Genomic DNA, 20,236 nt, shown 5'->3' with positions numbered 1-20,236 from the left:
CCTGACCAGATGCCCAAACCACCTCAACTGGCTCCTTTCGATCCGGAGGAGCAGCGGTTCTACTCCGAGTCCCTCCCGAATGTCCGAGCTCCTCACCCTATCTCTAAGGCTGAGCCCGGCCACCCTACGGAGGAAACTCATTTCGGCCGCTTGTATCCGCGATCTCGTTCTTTCGGTCATTACCCAAAGCTCATGACCATAGGTGAGGATTGGGACGTAGATCGACCGGTAAATCGAGAGCCTGGCTTTCTGGCTCAGCTCCCTCTTCCCCACGACAGATCGGCTCAGCGTCCGCATCACTGCAGACGCCGAACCAATCCGCCTGTCGATCTCCCGATCCCTCCTACCCTCACTCGTGAACAAGACCCCGAGATACTTAAACTCCTCCACTTGAGGTAGGACCTCTCCCCCGACCCGGAGGTGGCAAGCCACCCTTTTCCGGTCGAGAACCATGGTCTCAGATTTGGAGGTGCTGATCCTCATCCCAGCCGCTTCACATTCGGCCGCGAACCTACCCAGCAAGAGCTGAAGGTCAGAGCTGGATGAAGCTAGGAGGACCACATCATCCGCAAAAAGCAGAGACGAGATTCTCCTGCCACCAAACTCGACACACTCCACACCACGGCTGCGTCTAGAAATTCTGTCCATAAAAGTGATGAACAGAACCGGTGACAAAGGGCAGCCCTGGCGGAGTCCAACCCTCACTGTGAACAGGTCCGACTTACTACCGGCTATGCGGACCAAACTCACGCTCCTCTGGTAAAGGGACTGAATGGCCCTTAACAGAAAGCCACCCACCCCATACTCCTGGAGCGTCCCCCACAGGGTGCCCCTGGGGACACGGTCATAAGCCTTCTCCAAATCCACAAAGCACATGTGGATTGGTTGGGCAAACTCCCATGCCCCCTCCATCACCCTTGCAAGGGTATAGAGCTGGTCCACAGTTCCACGGCCAGGACGAAAACCACATTGCTCCTCCTCTATCTGAGATTCAACTATCGATCGGACCCTCCTCTCCAGTACCTTGGAGTAGACCTTTCCAGGGAGGCTGAGGAGTGTGATCCCCCTATAGTTGGAACACACCCTCAGGTCACCCTTCTTAAAGATGGGGACCACCACCCCGGTCTGCCACTCCCTAGGAACTGCCCCCGATGACCACGCAATGTTGTAGAGACGTGTCAACCATGACAGCCCTACAACATCCATAGCCTTGAGATACCCAGGACGAACCTCATCCGCCCCCGGGGCTCCGCCGCTGTGTAGTTGTTTGACTACCTCAGCAACTTCTGCCCCCGAGATCGGACAGTCCATCCCCAGGCCTCCCAGCTCTGGTTCCTCCTCGGAATGCGCATTGGTGGGATTGAGGAGCTCCTCAAAGTATTCCTTCCACCGTCCGACTATAGCCTCAGTTGACGTCAGCAGCTCCCCATCCCCACTGTAAACAGTGTGAGCGAGTTGCTGCCTTCCTCTCCTGAGGCGCCGGACAGTTTGCCAGAACCTCTTTGGAGCCGATCGATAGTCTTTCTCCATGGCCTCACCAAACTCCTCCCACGCCCGAGATTTTGCCTCGGCAACTGCCACTGCTGCACCCCGCTTGGCTATCCGGTACCTGTCTGCTGCCTCCGGAGACCCACAGACCAGCCACGCCCTGTAGGCCTCCTTCTTCAGCCTGACGGCTCCCCGAACCTCTGGTGTCCACCAGCGGGTACGGGGGTTGCCACCACGACTGGCACCGGCCACCTTACGACCACAGCTAGCAACAGCCGCCTCGACAATCGCAGAGTGGAACAAGGCTCACTCGGACTCAATGTCCCCCACTGCTCTCGGGACGTGGTCAAAGCTCTGCCGGAGGTGGGAGTTGAAGACCGTCTTGACAGGTTCTTCTGCCAGGCGTTCCCAGCAGACCCTCACTATGCGTTTGGGTCTGCCAGGTCTACGCGGCATGTTCCCTTGCCATCTGATCCAACTCACCACCAGGTGGTGATCAGTTGACAGCTCCGCCCCTCTCTTCACTCGGGTGTCCAAAACATACGGCCGCAGGTCAGATGATACGACTACAAAATCTATCATCGACCTGTGACCTAGGCTGCCCTGGTACCAAGTGTACCGGTGGGCATCCTTATGTTCGAACATGGTGTTCGTTATGGCCAAACTGCGGCTTGCACAGAAGTCCAATAACAAAACACCGCTCGAGTTCTGATCAGGTGGGCCGTTCCTCCCAATCACACCCCTCCAGGTCAAGCTGTCATTGCCCACGTGAGCATTGAAGTCCCCCAGCAGGACAATGGAGTCCCCTGATGGAGCACTATCTAGCACTCGTCCCAGGGACTCCAAAAAGGGTGGGTACTCTGAACTGATATTTGGCCCATAAGCACAAACAACAGTCAGGACCCGTTCCCCGACCCGAAGGCGCAAGGAAGCTACCCTCTTGTCCCCCGGGGTAAACCCCAACACACAGGCAGAGAGTCTCGGGGCTAACAAAAAGCCAACCCCAGCCCTCCGCCTCTCACCCGGAGCAACTCCAGCAAAGTAGAGTGTCCAACCCCTCTCCAGGTCTCGGGTTCCAGAGCCAATGCTATGTGTCGAGGTGAGTCCGACTATATCTAGCCGGTACCGCTCAACCTCTGCCACAAGCTCCGGCTCCTTCCCCGCCAGCGAGGTGACGTTCCATGTCCCAAAAACTAGTTTTCTTGTCCGGGGATTGGACCGCCAAGGCTCCCGCCTTGGTCTGCCACCCGATTCACATTGCACCGGACCCTTCATGTTCCTCCTGCGGGTGGTGGGTCCACAGTTGGACGAGCCCATGTATCCGGTTCGGGCTGGGCCCGGCCGGGCCCCATGGGCGAAAGCCCGGCCACCAGGCGCTCGCTCACGGGCCCCAACCCCAGGCCTGGCTCCAGGGTGGGACCCCGGTAACCCTCCGGGCCGGGTACTCCGACTCTTCGTTTTAACCGCCATGAAAGATCCTTCGAACCGTTCTTTGTCTCACCCTTCACCTAAGACCAATTTGTCATGGGAGACCCTACCAGGGGCACTAAGTGCCCCAGACAACATAGCTCCTAGGATCATTAGGGCACTCAAACTCCTCCACCACGATAAGGTGACGGTTCAAGAATAAAAAGTTAAAGAATAAAAATCAACTATATACATACATACACATATATATGCATGAAACTGTTAAAAAATATATGATGGAGATAATTTGATGAATCAACAATAATTGTGAATTATGTTTGACCTTTTGGCTGAGTAGACATGTTCTGCAGCAAAGGGTTGAACTCAGAGGAATCAGGGCTTCCCTGCTGACGCAGACATTAGAAAAGAATTAAGATTTAATCTGGATTTGGTATACGATGCTCCCGAAGAGTAACCCTCTCATTTTCTTTCTTTCTGAGATGGTTTTCCACAACTGCTGAGGTTCTTTCTCCATCTATTTTTCCATAAACCTTTTTAATGTTCAGGTTTCTTTTCTCCCAAGAGTAAAAAGAAAGTAAACAAGCACCTGAAACATGGGTGGGCATTATTTATGAAATTCAGTTTCATGCATTTAAATTCTTTAGTTGCCTTTTTCAAATTATTTTTCTGGTCTGGAGTTGAAGGACATGAGCCAATTCCAGTAGCTGGCACGTTGCTGTGAACTCAACATGTGGTCAAATGTCAGTCCAGTAAATCCAAATGCATCAGAGACACACATCAAACATAATCCCTGTGAAAAGTCTCACCATCAAGGATTTAGGGGTACCATTCATGCAAGGGACAAACATATCTTCAGGAGAGCTAATAAAAACACCCAGAAGTCCAAAACAGTGAGAAACACTTGATCAAAGATTGATTTATTTTGAAACTTTGATTTCTAGATGGATAAAAATAACTTCATGATTAACCACAGGACAGGATAGAGATAAAAGAAAGAAATGTTTAGTAGCAGCAGCATCTGTAGAACAGGTGGAGGACGTATGATGGCGCAGACACGCATGGCTGCTGGTGGATGTGGGTCACTAGTGTTTATTGACAATGTGACAGAAGACAGAATCAGTTGGATAAATTCTGAAGCGTTTAGGGAAACGCTGTCTGATCAGATTCTGATGAGTGCACAAAGAACATCTTGTAACTTGGGTGGGTTTCTAAAGAAAATAACTAGAAAATAAGTCAGTAAACTAGTCTGATCCTGGCTACTTTAAGCCCCTCTGATCTGGGATCTAATTAGTTTTGTTTATAATTCAAATCTTGTGATCATAATCAAGAGTTCAGGCTTCACGTTTGTAAATCACTTTTTTAAATTGATTCCCATAAAGAGACGGAAACCACCTCATTTTCGCTCAATACTCTTCAAACCACATTTATTAAAATCCTAAATAATTTAAAGGAGCAATGTGTAAGTGAAATAATCATAAAGCAGTCAAATGTCTCAGGAAGGAAGGTTAAATTGAAACAGATTTCCTTCTCGGCCGGCTGGGAAGTTGCCAGTTTTTTCCTTTAAAAAAAAAAGGAAGGTAGTTATGATTTCCAGTGAGCCCGTGAAGTTGACAAGTGTAGCTCTGAGCTAACGCTGCATTTACAATTCGATCGATCGATGTGCAGGAGAAAGGTGTAGGAGACAATTTTCATGTTCAGCCTGGCTGAAAAACTCGGATTGACCGATTGTAATCAGAAATAATCATTAAAAATTGTTTCAGTGAACCACACCTTTATTTCATGAAAAAACACAGCAGTTAAAAGCTGTTTTCTTCCTGCTTCCTTATTTCATTGATTCTTTACTGTTAACAGAAGCTTTTAGTTACTACTTTTGACAGAAAAAGGCAGAATTAATCAAACAGAAGCAACTTTTTGATATTCCAGGTCACATATACAGCAGGTGAAGGTTGTCTTGTCTTTTCTCCCTATGTCTCTCTCTGAGTGGCCACACTTATTGGATATAAATACCACACTGACAGTTTCTCAGGCCTTTGCAGGTAGAAAACTGGCCCCTTGGGGAATCAGCCACAGAAATCCCTTTTCTCCTGGCTGAATGGGCCACTCAGCTACTTCTGTTTCTCCCAGTTTGATATCTTTGACACACGGCCATGTTCAGAGCTAATGGTCCAGAAGAAACGTTAGAGGAAAGACAGAAAATCCTTTTTTTTTGAATTCCAGAAAAAAATGCACTAATTGTAAAAAATGTGTTAAAGTATGAAAGTCAATAGTTCGTTTCCTTTTATTAAGAACTTTTTCTATTATTAGGACAGGTCACCTCACTGGTCACTGCCAATCAGTGCCTGTAGATCCGAGTCTTTTCTATTCACGCTGAAGTGTGTCATTGTTAACCGCTTTTCTCTTTCATAGACAGATGGTCAACAAAACCAATTAACCTTCTTTCCCCCTCTCAGTCTCTCATCTGCACCACCATTCATTTCTCCATTCAGCTCTGCCCCCGGGGGGAAATGGTTGGCACAACCTGAGCTTTTCATCACAAAAGCAACCAACTGGATGGTGTCGGTTAGAGGGGTGTCAACCTGCACCCTGTCTTCTGCTGGAGTTGAAGCCAATCACTGAGAATCTGCGAGTTTTTTCGTTACGCTTAAAGTAATCTGATTGAAGATTACCTTCTGTGTCCTCAAGCTCTTTTTTCCCCAAAGATTGAATGGATAAATTGTTTAAGAAGACTATAGGAAAACAATGCCTGCAAGCCTAAATATCCATGGCAGGTATGTATCCGTAATGCCATAATATCCAACCCTAATACAATTTCACCCACTATGCAGGAAAGTTATAAACTCAACAATGCCTGAAGTTACAGAATCTCTCTTTGGCTTGTTGTGGACTGGATAAATGAACCATGGAAGAAAAAAAACCCACAAGTAACTCCAGCAATTTTTCCAGCCTTGTTTATCTCACAAAATGCCAAAAAATGACATCATCATTGATGCATTTTGATTTATTGTGTCTTGCTTTTATTTTTGTTCTTCAAAAAAACTCTCAGAGTTCAGTTTCCTTTATAATTAAGACATAAAAGTTCCAAATACTGCCTGTTAAGAGTTACAAATTTCTATCTCTTTGTTTCTTTCTTGTCCCCTAAGGGGCTCAGCACACATCCGTGCTGAATGTGAAAACTTTCTTCCATCCCCATCGCCTGCATTAGCCGCAGGAAGGAGATACACGAGATGACGATGCAGGTCAGAAAAATCCAAACTCGTCTACGTCACAGGAATGCATTGCATTGACGGCCTCACCTACCTTGGCTTAGGACTGCAGAAAGCTGTGCTAGTAAAGGCTAACTGTTAGCATTAGCATCTCCACAACATGGTGAAACACGTTCAGCTTGGTAATTTGTGAAGATAAAACACCAACATTGGATTTTTGACCTACGACTTAATAGTGAACAAAAGCAACAGAAGAGTTGCATTGCTGTTAGCCAATCGGAAGAGAGATGTTTGCATATCATAAATATTGATGATTAAGACTAGTTATCCTGTCCTTTACCCCCCCACACACACACACACACACACACACAACTCTGAAACACGAGAGCTTTTATTTACAGAAAGTTACGTGCTGGGTACTCATCCATACAGAAATAACAAGTGACTGAAACCTTTAATATTTTTTTAAATAAAAATAATTTAAAAAAGACTGAAAATATGATTCCAGATGTAAAAGACACAAACTTGAAGGAGGATGAAAACAATTACTAAATGTGGCCAAATGTACAAATCACTGTTTTTCATACTATTTAATAACTGTTTTACAGCAAGAGTAGCTGCATCAGTTAAAAATCATGTCTAAAAGACTTTGCTGTTTTTAATACCATCAAATGAAACTTGTATTCGACCAGACTTGTACATATTTTTTAGAAGAGGCAATTAATTTTATTAAGTCTTTAGTACTTTGGTGTGAGTCTGTAAGGAACAGCTGCAGGATTGACAGAATGAATGAATGGCAAACATCTAAACAAGTGCAGCCAAATTGAAGGTTGACCACTGACTGTCCCCCTATCCTATCGTGTGAATTTTTTTAGCTGTGCTTGTATTTGTTTCAGGGCTTTATTTCTCCTCTTCCTTTATTGTTCTTTCCTTCTCTCTCTGCTGACATGAAGGGACAAACATGAGTGATAGCAGCTGGCACAGGTGGGTTCTGTTTTCCAGCAGGGGAAGAAGAGAGTTGACAGCATCAGCTTAATGTGGTTTTCTCTGTCAGACACACACCTACTCACAGTCTTAAGGCGTTTTCCAAACACAGACACACTCATACTGACAGTGACACACACAAAAACGCACGCACGCACACACACACACACACACACACACACACACACACACACACACACACACACACACACACACACACACACACACACACACACACACACACACACACACACACACACACACACACACACACACACACACACACACACACACACACACACACACACACACACACACACACACACACACACACACACACACTTGTCATTATAAAATAATTTTCATCAGTTAACAGGTAGATCACTTGCTATATGGAATAAAAAAAAACCTCCACCCATCCATTTACATCTACTTCTCTTTGATCGGAGGGAGGCCCAGACTTTCCCCTTCCCAGCCACTTGGGCCAGCTCCTCCAAAGGAATCCCAAGGCGTTCCCTGGCCAGCTGAGAGACATAGTCCCTCCAGCATGTCCTGGGTCTTCCCTTGGGTCTCCTCCAGGTCGGAAGTGCCCGGAAAACCACACTAGGGATGCAGGCGGCATCCTAATTGGATGCCCGAGCCACCTCAACTGGCTCCTCTTGATGTAGAGGAGCAGCAGATCTATTCCAAGCCCCTCCAGGATGACTAAGCTTACCCTATCTCTAAGGGAGACCCCAGCCACCCTGTGGAGAAAACTCAATTTGGCCGCTTGTATCCATGATGTTGTTCTTTCAGTCACCACCTCATTCACTAGCTTATACCATAGGTGAGGGTTGGAATGTAGATCTACTGGTAAATAGAGGGCAGCAGTAGCTCATCAGGTTGTGCGGGTTGTCCAGTAATCGGAAGGTTGCAGGTTTGATCCCGGCTCCGGACAGAGAATTCTGCTGTTGTGTCCTTGGGCAAGACACTTAACCCACGTTGCCTGCTGGTGGTGGTCGGAGGGACCGGTGGCGCCTGTGCTTGGCAACCTCGCCTCTGTCAGTGCGCCCCAGGGCAGCTGTGGCTACATCGTAGCTCATCCCCATCAGTGTGTGAATGTGTGTGTGAATGGATGAATGATACACTGTAGTGTAAAGCGCTTTGGAGTCCTTACTCTGAGAGGCGCTATACAAGTGTGGGTCATCTATCATTTAAATTGAGAGCTTTGCCTTCCGGCTCAGCTCTCTCTTCACCACGACAAACCAGGACAATGTCCGCATCTCTGCACACTGCACCATTCTGCCTATTGATCTCCATCTTTCCCTCACTTGTGAACAAGACCCCAAGATTCTTAAACTCCTCCACTTCGGGCAGGACCTCATCCCTGACCTGAAGAAGGCATTCAACCCTATTCTGACTCAAAACCATGGTCTTGGATTTAGAGGAGCTGATTCTCATCCCATCTGCTTCACGCTGCTCCAGCGAAAGCTGGAGATCATGTTCTGATGAAGCCAACAGGACCACATGTTCTGCAAAAAGCAGAGACCCTATTCTTAGGCCACTAAAACAGATCCCCTTAACACCTTGGCTGCGCCTAGAAATCCTGTCCATAAACGTTATGAACAAGCCAATTCACCCTGGTGTAGGAACATAGCATTTTTGAAATCAACAGGATTTTTATGATTTCACCCATTAAACCTTTATTTGTTAACTGAAATTGAGGCCATTTGTTTCTTAATTGAAGAGGCTATTTGATTATTATAATTACTGGCCGTTTGTTATATCTGTATACTTTGATATTTTCCTCCTAGTAGTTTTTCTGTACAAGGAAAATGATAAGAAACAGTAACACTAACATGCTAATTTTTAAGATTAGTTTCTCACATTTCACTCTAAAAAGACTTAAATAAAAAAAACAATGGTTACAATTTAAAAACTGTTTATTTTTCATCAGTTTTGAAGAAATAAATCCTAAACCTTTCCTGAACTACAAAATGTGTGCTTTGTCTCAATCGTCCATTAGACTTTAGCAGTTGGCTCTAAATGTGAATGAACATACCTGATTTAGGAATTCTTGTACTTGTTGCACTTGATCAGTGTTTTTCCACTTTTTTCATTAGAAGCCCCATTTTGACGCTAAACCGACCTTTTTAGCTTGTTGGGGAACAAAGAATCAATCTGTAAATGTACTCCATCCTGTGAATCTATTCACAAGGCAGACTTAAAAATGCACACGCGTCATCCTGTCATGGTCTGTGTCTGCATCTCCCTCATGTGTCTCCTTGTGTGCTCCATTCCCCCCTAAGAATCCCCCTTATGTGTCTCTTTGTGTTCCTCATGTGTCCCTTGGTCTTCAGTCCTCCAGATATTCCCTCCCAGGTCCTGTGTTCCTTCAATCTCCCCCAGTCACCCCTCTGCAGTTTTTTATAGGTTCAGCTTCTCATTTTATTAGTCTCTTTAGTATGTTTTTTCCACAGGTTTTGTAGTTTCCCTTCCCCTTAGAATATTAGTTTATTTTGCTGCTCATCTTGTCTTTAGGTTTTTTACTCTTTACTCTTAGGTCATGTTAGTTTCCTCCCTGATTAGTTAATTGCAATCACCTGGTTCTCTCTCCACACACCTGCAGCCCATCATGCCCCAGTGTATATAAGCCCCGTCTTGTCTCACTGTCTTGTCGGTCCATTGTTTGTGTCGGCGTTGTTTTTGTGCTCTGTGTGAGCTTTGCGTCTCGTCTCCAGGTTTTGTGCTCTAATTGAGCTTTCGGTGTCCTGTGTTTCAGGACTTTTGGTTTTTGGCCTCCTGCCCCTTTTGGATTTTTTGTTCATCATCCTAATAAAATGATTTACTTTTAAAACGCTCCTGCCTTGTGTCATCTGGGGTAAGCTGCATCTTGGGTCCTAACATCCAAACCACACTCAGCATATAGCCTAATAAATAAATTAATAACATCTCACTCAGATTCTCGAGATACACGGGGAATTCTTTCACTTGTGACATCCTTCACTCGCCGCACACTTCATTTTTTTAATCCTTTGTGTTGAAAAAGGAACATCTTTCAATCTGACATGTGAATGTTGACTTTAAGAATCCAGGTGTTGATTGTTCCTCATCAGTATTTAATTTTTTATAATTTCTGTGTTTAATAACTAATATGTGTTTATTGGTAATCAACAGCTGTTCCTGCAGCTATTTGGTGAGATAGCGTGCACACACACACACAGAGCTGCACAGAAAAACCTAGGTCTACCGCTGTCAGAGCTATTACGCAGAACAGACAAAGGCTTCATCTGATAGAGTTTCAGACAATGCACAGTGTCTGCTTCTCTATTCTTTTTCCATTATGAGGTAATATGTGTGCCCAACCTTGACAGCAGCTGGCAGCTTTTCTTTGGCAGACATGAATCTGAGCGCAGTTCCCACCGCTTGCTTCGGGCTTCCCAAAATAGCTTACCTTGTGTGTGTGTGTGTGTGTGTGTGTGTGTGTGTGTGTGTGTGTGTGTGTGTGTGTGTGTGTGTGTGTGTGTGTGTGTGTGTGTGTGTGTGTGTGTGTGTGTGTCTACATACCTGTGTACATCAGTGACAGGGAGGAAGAACAAAAAGTGTTGTTTGGTACATCTGCCAAACAGATTTTGTTTCCTATTTCGTGCACTTGTTTATCCGTTTCTTAGCGGGGTGTCTAAGGAATGACATACCACAGTTTGGTCATGTATGCCTGCAACTTTTTGGTAAAAACCTAACCCATGTGGACACTTTTTGTTGTTACTATCACACTTAAAGGTGTAACATGTAAGAATGTATTCCTGTGGTCTAATGTAGTTACTGCAGTCCATTAAGCAAAAGGTTACCTTCTCATTTGCTGTTTTATGAGTTTCATCGCTGTTGCCAGTTACAGATCAGCAACAGAAGATTCTAGATAACAGGCAAAGACGAGCCATACACAGCAAGTTGATACGTAGATAAATACATTGTCATATTTGATGACAGCACTCTTGGGTGTTTTATGCACTTATTGCAATAATATGTCGGCATCACAGGAATTGTATTTGTTTGCTGTCTTGCTGTTAGCTTGCAGTTATAGTCTTGAAAGACTCATTAAAGGAAGTAAAATGCCACAATTGACTCAAAATTCAATTCACACACACATTTCTCTGTAATATCGAGTTGTTGGTAATTGAAAAAGTAGCTTGAGACATGGACTATTCGCTTCTAATTCACCATTAGCATTGAGAGCTCAATGCAAGCCTCTAGCCTGCTTCACCCGATATTAAAGTAAAACAAAAAGATGCAGTGGCTTCTTAGGGGTACAAGAAATAACTCCTGGGTTGCTCCCGTTTACTAGTTTTGGTTCTTTAAAGTGTGACACTATAATATAGATGCCTTGGTTAAAATAATAGCCCTCCCATTTTATTTTTATAGTTAAGTAATGAAATGTTGATAAAAACTATAGGAGCCTATTCCGCAGTCTGAGCAATAATTACAGAGTTGGCCAGCAGAGGGCGCTCGGTGCCTTGTGCAGCAGTAGATGACGCTCCGCAGAAGTCAGAACTAGTGAGGGAGCAGGCTGCGCACCGAGTAGCTCCAATTAACTTTGTTGTACTCTGTTTCTGCAGATTCCTGCATAAATAAATGTGTTGCACAGGAGATGAGTTGGTCCATCATTTCAACAGTGTAACAAAAGCAACACTGAAGAGATTCCAGTAGGGATGAGCCGGATACTCGTTTCAGACGAGTATCCGGTACGGATAAAGCATTTTTGATGAATACGAGCATGACACGAGTAAACCTCGTAAATATCTGTAATCATGCTGAAGGGAAATCCTCATTGGGTAACTGATTGTCTTCACGCTCTATGATTGGCCAGTCACATAGAGGGCCCGCCCCTCCCTACACACAAAACTCTCTAGCCGACCGGGAGCTCAGTCCGTCCGGTGTCGGTACAGTATCTGCTCGGGTGCAAGATCGGCTCGGGGTCCTTCGACTGCCGATGACGTCAAACTACGGCAAACCCACTCGGACAAAATACACTACACATCTATACTGTTGGAAAGAATTTAGCAGTTTCGTTATTAAAATAATGTTTCTTAAGACGTAAGTTTGTGTTTATAATAGTATTTGTAAAATAAAACACTATATTTGATTCATGTTGAACTCCTCTTTGAGCACATCCCTTGAAGGATCATAGGTATTAGCAACACCTGTGAAATTGTATTTGCAGGAAAGAAGTGTGTCCCGTTTATTGAAGTATTTGTGTTGAGTTTTTGACGTCTTGTCCATGCGTAGTTCAGTTACGCTCATAGCTGCTAGCCAAAACTCTGGAGTTAAAAGTTATCTGGCTTTACTAAAATACCTGTCTGTACTTATTTGATTGATGGTAGTTTTACTTTCTATTAGACTCCAAATGTAATCATTTGGCACGTTTCTAATTCATAATTTGTAATAATGTAATCGGCGATATTGGCATTAGCATTCCTATGGGTTTTTCCATGTATATTAGCATTGTGCTAACCACTCGCTGCCAAATTGCAGCCTTTGCCATTAGAAAATCTCCTTTTGTCACATCGCAATTTAATTGCACATGCAGTTAATCGTTCAGCCCTAATATACTTGCAGCTCTATGCTAAAAGTGTATTTTCAAAGAGGTAATGATGGATTTCTTTGTAAAAGTTGTCCATCTTTCCAACAGAAAAAAATTGCCTGGACCAACGTCACGTGATAACAACGTTACATGATTACGTAATTCCGCAAGGTTCATGTTCAGCCAATCAACTACTTAGACGTCATCGGCAGTCGACGGACCCGAGCCGATCTTGCACCCGAGCAGATCTTGTACCGACACCGGCTCATCCACCCACACACAGACAGTAACGGATCTCACTGTGATTGCTTCACTGTTGCTCACGTTTCTTCAGTTTTCCTTAGATTTTCTTCAGCTCGCCTCTTTTTCTGTTGAATATTTAAAGTTACTTTTTTCGTAACTTACATGGTGCATTTGACAAGACCTTAATTTTTTTAAACTCACTCACTCACTCACACACACACACACACACACACACACACACACACACACACACACACACACACACACACACACACACCTCAATCAACATTGTTTTGTTTAACTTTGTGTGGGGAAATGCCAAGAACGTTAAGAAAAGAATCAGTTTAATCAAATTAAAATTAAAAAATATACATAAAGTTGTGTCTGGTTCTAGCATTTCATATTTCCTAGTTCCTACTGCATGAGTTCAGATGTATTAATCCATGTACTTAAATATTAATGTTCTGATTTTATTGAAACACTTGTTTTGTAATAGTTTATTTACTATTGTGATCAAAAATATTTAATCTCTATTCTGAGGCTGCTCTGTAAATAGTTTTCAAATAAACCACACACATATCAACTTCTGATCAATCCATATCAATTTCAGACTTGAAATAATATATTGATGTAAAACACACCCACTTCCGGTTAAACCACGCCCACTTCCGGGTTATGCCACGCCCATTCCAAGTACAGATACAGATACAGATAATTTCGTTGGTTGAACAGATACAGATACAGATACAGATAGTGGTGTACTCGCTCATCCATAGATTCTAGCTTCTCTATCCTACTGATTGAAAATGGAATTACAACTCTCATAAACAAACCTGCAGCAGCTTGCTGTATCTAGCACTTACTGTAAGCTAACACTACCATGATCCAACTGACATTAAATAAACCACAAAGTTAAAAGATCCACACTGCTGGAAAAAAAATACTATTACTTAAAATTCCAGTAGCAACAAAGCCAGGTAGCCATCAGTCCGTGATTTAATGGCCTCCTTCAGCTTCCTCAAATGAGTGTAAATGATAAATGACCCGCACTTGTACAGTGCCTTTCTGAGTTAGAGGACTTCAAAGAGCTTTACATACAGTGCCTCATTCATCCATTCACCCACACATTCACAGCTTGGTTATGATTAAATACATCGTAGCAAGCACAGGCACCGCTGTTCCCTCTGACCACCACCAGCAGGCAAGATGGGTTAAAGCTGCTGTCTGGAATTTTCCCCTTTCAGGAATTATGTATAATTTTCCAGGAATCCATAAAAGTGACTGTCTTAACATGTACTGTGATATAATGTAGAAAAAACATCTTTTTTTCTAAGCCTGCCACCATTTCATAGAGATCCATGCAATATGAACTGAGCGCTGAGCATTTAAGGACATACCACTGTTGAATCAGTTTGGTGAATTTACTTATGGAAAAGTACGTCTTTAAAATATAAATAAATGACAACAAAACATAACAGGAGCATAATAATTGTAAAACAATGTGTTTAACTCTGTGTTGTCTGCTAGAGGAGTGCATTCACAAATGAGAGGCATTGTTTTTGGCCTTAAAGAGCAAGTCACATCAAAATCAAATTATTTTAGCTGAAAACTAATAGTGTTGCAGATGTGTAGTTATTATTTTTGCATTTTGATGCGTTTTCTTTGAAAACTCTAAATTCTGTCTACAAACGTCAGTCTAGCGCCATCTTCAGCTCAAAAGTATAGAACAAGTTTATTTTGAGTCAGTTTTAGACAATGGCTAAGGAGAACAATGCTACGTATTTCAGAAAAGTACTATGCAGCAGCTCTGTGGCTGTAGGTTATAAAAGCACAGCACTCTCAAGCAGCCTTATAGCAGTCGGGGCTCATAAGTGAGTCGTGCTGTAGTTAGCATTAGCATTGTTTCAGAGTCCCAGCAAAACTTCTAGTATTAAAATTATTTAGTACGAGTAGCTTGACTCTTAAATTTTGTAGTAAAGTGTTTTTTACATCAGACTCTTTCGCCAACTTGGTGGAGTTTGAACTGGGTTATGCTGGTTTGAAGAGTATTTCACAAATTAGTCCAAGCCGTTCCAGTAATTAGCATGATCCTGCCGACTGCCACTTCCCCAAAATGCAGCTTTTGGGCAAAATCTGAGGAGAGTAAGCTAAATAATTACTTTTAACAGCTTCTAAAGATCGTTCTCTAACTGTAATTTTGTAGCTATATTTGCTATATTTATAATTACAAAGTAAGAGCTGTGGCTTTAATTTACGCCTGCCTATCAGGTGGGCCCTGGTCTTATAAAGAGGTATGAGGACCAAGGATCGTCACCTTTTAGTTCTTCAACTAGACCTGACTGCAACTGAGCTATATTCAACCATCTCTCTACAGCCATGACGAGCGACGCAATCCGACTGTGCCAGTCCTGCAACGCGGCATACATTATACCCGGCAACCTCCATGCCAGATGTGACATCTGCCTCGGACCTAGACACGCCGGCCTCGCCCTTACACCCCAGGTGGCCTGCCACTTCTGCCAGCTCCTGCCGGTGGCTGAGAAACTCCGGCGCATAGATTATTTCACCGCCATCTCCGAGGGCTCTGAGGGCGGGTTCGTGGCGCCCAACACCGTCCCACTGAAGGAGGCCATGGACGTTTTTGATGCCGGTCTGGAACCAGCTGGACCCATGCTAGCTAGCTGCTCTGACACAGAGCAGCTTAGCTGCACGGGATCCTCACACTTGTCCTCGGAGGCTGCGGACGTTCAGGCTCCCGAACGGGTCCCAAACCCACACCTCCAGGACACCCGCATACCACTCCCTCCCATCCGAGCGTTGCCCCAGGAGCTGCCCTCCATCATCTCAGCAGCGGCGAACATCAAAGGACAAATGGTTCCCGCTCCCGCCCCTGCTAAGTCGGATGACTCGCTGGGCAGGTTTGGCGCGAAACCGACTCGCTGCCCTGACCCAGTGTTCCTGCAGTTCCCGGCAGCCATGGAGTACTGGAAGGGCTCCAGAGCCGAGCCCACCAAGCTCAGGGCTCCTGTGTCCTCCTACATGTCTATCACTAAGGTGGAAAACCTCACCGTCGAGCATGGCTTCCCGGCGGTTCCGCCCTTGGAGGCTGACTTGGCTTCCCTGCTCGGACCCAAGGATAAAATGATGGACAGACGAGCGGTTCCTGCTTCCAGGAATGACCAGCAGCTGTCACGGTTTGCTGACCATTCCCATCAGTGCGCTGTGCGGCCTCGAACAACGTGGTACTACTTGCCTATGGCATCTCCAAGGCAGCGGAGACGTGTGACCTGCTTGAGGGACCCAAGGACCTCATCTGCAAGTCAGCTGATGCCATTTAGAACTTGATTGCCGCCTACTAATGTTGCAATTTTCAAAATTGATACGTGGGTAGAGAAGAACTCTGAGGCACACTTGACCTGCCCTTTAACAACAAAAACGAAAATAGGTGAACATGTGATACACTTGTTAGCCACTAGATGGTGCCATCAGGTAAAATAAATAATCCAGGAAGCAACTTTAGGTGTCTTGCCCAAGGACACAACCACACTATTCTAGGATCAAACCTGCAACCTTCTGATTACTGGAAAACCAACACTACCTCCTGAGCTACTGATACCCTTTAGTGTAGGCCAAGGCTATTAGATTCCAGGCCTCGAGGGCCGGTATCCAGCATGTTTTGGTTTTGATCCTGCATCAACATGCCTGACTATCCAGACTCTCCCATATATCAGTCAGAATTGGCAAAGCTCATCGGATGAGAGGTGGCACGTCTTCAAGAAAACAAAGAAGTCCAGTTGCCTTCATTTGAACCCTTTGGATTACCATGACCTGGATGACTGAGAACCTTCACCAGCATATAAACACACCTTCTGCAGCTTCTAATGAGCTGCTACACGTGTGGTTCAACCACTGAATCAAGTGCATCAGACCAGAGAAACCACTAAAAGGTGCTGGATACCGGCCCTCAAGGCCTTGAATTGAATAGTCCTGGTGTAGGCAATGCCAAATTTTCACTCTGGTTTTCGCTCTTTGCTTCACCTATAAAGACAATATTCTCTGATTTTTACTTCCAGTCTCTGCCATGATGCCAACATAAAAGCAAACTTCTTCTTTTTGTGTTTTTTATTGATGGTTGACGAACTAAAAAAGCTAAAAAGCTAGACTTTAAATTAGCTAACGCCAAAACAGCTTACAGCTGTTAAGCAGGTAAAGAGCGCCCCCTAGGGAACCGACGTGCTCCAAAAAGCATTTCTGCAGAGGACTGCAGAATACTGTCCCATGAGAAGTTGGCAGTGGTGGGCAGTCAGGGCCAGCAAAGCCTTCTCTGCTGGCCTAAACGTACTCAAAAGCGTAAATGTATTTTTTTTCCTTTGGTAATTATTTTTAAATAAAAAAAATGTTTACTGGTCTATTTTCTTTATATACTATTATACCCACTTGGCTGTGCTGCTTCCAGTGTTAAAATACTAAGGCTGGGTGTTATCCAATCAGATTTAAGCTAGCTAGTGTTTTCAGGCAGATTAAGTCTGCCCTAGGCCTTCAGAATCAATCGAGAAGCCCACTGTCCGCTGTAAGTGAACAGAGACGATCCAGTTGCAATAGCCAATCAGCTCACGAGTCAGCTTGGCCCGGGCCAGCTAGCTGGCCTCACGCAAAAGTTGACATGAACGCATCCTGTGATTGGATAAGCAGTAGTTAGAACTTTTCTAGCAGCATTAAGCAAAACATCAAAACTAAATACGGAGATTTGTATCTATAGGCAGCTATCGGTGTGTTTTTGTACAAATGATGGCTGAAAGAGGAGAAGAGACAGACTTGGTTGCAGATTAACTTGCCACACCATTTTCAAGACGGACCTTTCAAGAAAAAATGGATATTGTGAGAACAGGTCGTCTGACTCCAATGCTAGCTGGCTTGTCCCAGCAGGGGAAAGGATTTGTTCGTCATTTTCAGGCAAGCAACTATGAACGGTACCCATGGCAAACAGCTTCAGAGAACCGCTGCAGGTTATTCTGCTGGGAATGCCTGTTGCTCGCATCAGATGGATTTGGTAGCATTAAAGCGCGTTAAAACGTACGCCGGAAACACGACCGGGCAGACACATCTTTCAGCATTAGCCTCCTTGTCCATAGAAAAGGATCCACTCATGGACCTGAAGTGCACAGATAAACTGTACAGAGCCACTGAGGTTTTCCTGAGGAAAGAAAGAAGGATGGGTTTTATTTTCTAATGAGCAGGAGAGAAGGAGATCCATGCTGGACATTTATGTTGGTGAGTAGAAACATTTTATTAGTATTTTTTAAATGTTTTGTCATTTTATTTTGTTAATAATCAATAAATGGTAACGAAATAAAATGGCAAAATGAAATTATTCTGTGTTCTGTTTCTATGCAATTTATATTGTGTATGACGTGGTGTGTGCAGCTGCGCCAACATGTTCAATTGTTTCGCCGGTGCAATTTTCTCCAAAACAAATGCAAATAATGTGTTTGCTTTACTTATTTATTTTATTGTCTCATCTCTTAAACCCGTCTTTCATTTCTGAGATTTGACAGTATCCGTGGTCAGCTTCCTACTCTCAACTGGGAATGCGAGTTTGATTTTAAAGACTCTGGAAATTATGTGTCTTGACCAGCCACTGGTGTGTGTGTGTGTGTGTGTGTGTGTGTGTGTGTGTGTGTGTGTGTGTGTGTGTGTGTGTGTGTGTGTGTGTGTGTGTGTGTGTGTGTGTGTGTGTGTGTGAGGTTTCTCCAGCTGTGATGTCCTATAGATGGTATTTTAAGGTGTATTAAATTAGATTGGACTGAATAGGAAATCACTGAAGGCCCAGGGGTGGAACGCACCGCCCGCCACTGGAAGTTGGTAAAGTTTATTCCAACACAATCACCAAACCACACTTTTTAAGGAATTGGTTATAGTGTAAAAAAACTGCTTGGTGTCGTCACTTCTTTCTCCGTTTATCCGCGAGCGGCAGAGGACAGTCTTGTTTCTGAATTACTGTATCTGAAACAGTAATTTGTGCAAAATATCCATGGACTTGTAAAGTAATTCTACATTTGAGTATGCTGTAGTCATTTGGAGCTTTTTTGTTTTTTTCTTGTGGCTGCTTAGATTTTGGATAAACGGTGATTCTAATTTGGCAGCTGGTAAGAATGTGTGTGGTTTCCATCGTTCCTCACACCTACACCAGGAAAAAAAAGGCAGGTGTGGATTGATGGACTTGGAAGCCCAAATGTTAGTTTGCGTTAAATGTTACAAAAGGGGTGTTTATCAGACATTAGTATACACTTTTTAGTGGGTCTGAAGAGTTTTATTCCTGGATCACAGCACGTGTGACAAGTGCAATTTACACACCTCATCCTTATGTGAAGTCTCACTTTGGTTGAGAAACAAAGTGATAAACACTCAAAAAGCATCTACTTTCCTCAAAGTAGACAACATCGGTGAGAACAGTTTTTAAATTTCAATAAACTTTAAAGAAAAGAAAATAACAAACAAACTGATGAAAGTGAAAGCAGTTCCTGTTGGAGTTGTAAATCTGGAAGAATGCTAGGGGTCACTGCTCAAATGTGTTAACTGGTTAGGAGGCTTTTGTTTTTTCAAGTTGCTGGTTTTTCCACTTTAAATACCTTATTATTACCCTGGTGGTCTGTCAACAGCTGATGTGACTGGCACTCAGCTGGTGTGTGTGTGTGTGTGTGTGTGTGTATGTATGTGTTTGTTCTGCCTTTCAGGCATTTTAGTTCATTGTGTAAAAGTTTTATGTACTTGCTTTTATTTTGACACGGAAAACACCCGTAGAACAGGAAGTGCTGTGTATGCTTTTATTTTGACATGGAAAACACCCGTAGAACAGGAAGTGCTGTGTACGTGATTGACTGTTTCTAGCAATGCACGCTGATGCAGAGAGATTGGTTAAAAGAGGGAAAGACGTTCTAAAAAATCAGAAAACTGGCAAACCTTTGCTTAACTCTTGAAGAAGCAACACCTGTATGTATTCGTATTTGTTTTACACAGTTTTATTGATACATTTGTGCTAAAGACAAGTTTGTGGAGCTAGCTAAACAAGTGGACATTTCTGGCTACTTCTTTCTATCAGCAGTTGCCGTTGTTGCACTGCATATTAAGCTAATAATAATTAATTTAGTTGTTGTTACCTGTTAAAATATGCCATCTCCATTTGTGGGCAATCTGTTTCATTCACAGGTGATTTTATTTAGCAGTTATAGGCTTTGAATTCTAATTCATATTTACTGTGAATTAGATATCAATGAAGAGAGAGAGATGACTCCATTGATTTTCTTTTCTTTTTCAGTTTTACTCTGTATTCTAA

Source organism: Nothobranchius furzeri, chromosome 10 (genome assembly GCF_043380555.1).
Source record: "Nothobranchius furzeri strain GRZ-AD chromosome 10, NfurGRZ-RIMD1, whole genome shotgun sequence".
NCBI classification, from domain to species: Eukaryota; Metazoa; Chordata; class Actinopteri; order Cyprinodontiformes; family Nothobranchiidae; genus Nothobranchius; species Nothobranchius furzeri.
Note: the sequence above shows the minus strand (reverse complement) of the source record.